This window comes from Myotis davidii, unplaced genomic scaffold (genome assembly GCF_000327345.1).
Source record: "Myotis davidii unplaced genomic scaffold, ASM32734v1 scaffold72, whole genome shotgun sequence".
Lineage (NCBI taxonomy): Eukaryota > Metazoa > Chordata > Mammalia > Chiroptera > Vespertilionidae > Myotis > Myotis davidii.
In genome coordinates, this window is record NW_006284618.1 from 4,809,889 (window position 1) to 4,811,613 (window position 1,725).

At 65.7% G+C, this 1,725-nt stretch overlaps 1 protein-coding gene across 1 annotated transcript in view; it reads right to left on the bottom strand.

Annotated features, from left to right (window-relative positions):
• Window positions 1-1,725, bottom strand: part of PTPRE (protein tyrosine phosphatase, receptor type E) — an 84,917-nt gene that overhangs the window by 58,415 nt on the left and 24,777 nt on the right. The gene's annotated exons all lie outside the window — the stretch shown is intronic.

Here is a 1,725-nt window from a genome sequence, read left to right on the forward strand (position 1 = left end):
CTCACAGCACCCACGCCCAGAGAGGGGGGCGCCGGGCAGTTAGGGAACCCGCAGCAGGGCACACGGCCGGTGCTGAGTGCGGACTGCGTGCGTGGAGGGGAGCGCGGAGGGTGCGTGGAGGGTGTGCAGTGGGGTGCGTGGTGGGGTGTGTGGAGGGTGAGTGGAGGGGTGTGCAGTGGGGTGCCTGGTGGGGTGCATGGAGGGGTGTGCAGCGGGGTGCGTGGAGGGGTGTGAGTGGGGCTGCCCTGCACCCCCTGCCTCCTCCTTCCCCGGGAGGAAGGTTTCAGCGCTCGGCTGCAGATGTGGAACGAGCCCGCGGGTGGAGGCCGGGACCGGTGCCCGCTGGGTGGATGGGAATCGGCAGGCGTGGGTTCCGGCTCCGGGGCCACAGTTAGAAAACATGGGGGCGGCTCGGGTTAAGGACTGAGGGACTGCAGACCGGAGTCCTGAGCGATTGGAATGGATCATGATCCAGTCAGTCTGAGGCAGGACGGGGCAGGGCACCACGGGTGTCCCCCCACACCTGCCCCGCCCGCCCCACATCCTCTCTCAGCCCTGTGTGCGGCTGTGGGAGAAACGGCTCTCACAGGCCGGGTGTGGCGATCCCCCGCGTGTGGCCGTCACAGGAACGGGTTTCTAGCCCCTGAACTGCCTCTGGCGAAGCGCAGGTGCAGTCACGTGTTGCCGGGCAACGGGAGCTTCGGCGAGGCATGTCCTTCTTGGAGGATCGTCTCCCTCCACATAACCCGGTGCCTTTCACCGCCCCACGTCCGCCCCGGGGAACGCCCGGATCCGGCATTCCGGAATGGACGTGAGCGCTGGTCCCGGCAACGAGACGCCCACGGCCTGACTCTTCCCGGGAAACTCGATCCCGAGCACCCAGGGGGCAGGGGGCAGGGGCGGCTTGCCGAACTCGCAGACAGCGCCTGTGTTTAGAAATTTTGGAAACAGGCGTGTGTGGCCGAGTGTAAACACAGACCGAATGCTAACCGGTCCCGCCCTGACGGTTTCCCTGTCGCGCTCAGCACATCCGCCGCCTCGACGCCACGCGGTGCTCGCTCCAGGCAGCCCGTTGTGCTGTCCGGGGAGGGAACCAAACATGGCAGCGTCGCTGGGAGACGAGGCCTCCACGCAGGTGTTTACAACCGTCTCCTGCAGGACGCTGTCTATGGGACCACGAAAGCCTCGGGCACTGTTCAGGCCCCGCCGCCAGCCGGCTCCGGGCCATCCGCGAGGCACCAGCTGGGCAGCTCGGTGCTGCTGGTTCGGCCCACGGACCTGCAAGTTGGGGGCCTCTGGGACCCATCAGGCCCTTTACATAGAGGCCCCAGCAGTCCTCTGAGGGCAAAGCAGGGGCTTGAATTTGGTCTCCTGGCTGCCACACCCCCATTGGGGGAGCCCCCCTCATTAATGGGGGCAGTGGGGGGTCCTGTCTCATGAGTGGACTTCTGTGATTAAAAATAAAAGACAGATGCCCGCGCTGGTTTGGCTCAGATAGAAACCCTCAGTCCACAGGCCGATGCTGTAGCCACTGAGCCAAACCGGCCAGGGCTGGGGCCCCGTCTTGATAGACAGAAGGCTAGAGCCTTGCAGAGGTGGGCGACTTCATGAAATCCCCAGGGCAACTGAGGCTCGAGGTCGGGCCTCCTGACCCGGGGTCACCCCTCACTCTCACCCCGCTCCTCTGCGGACCCTGTTGTTTCTACCAGGCTGACTCCAGAGAGC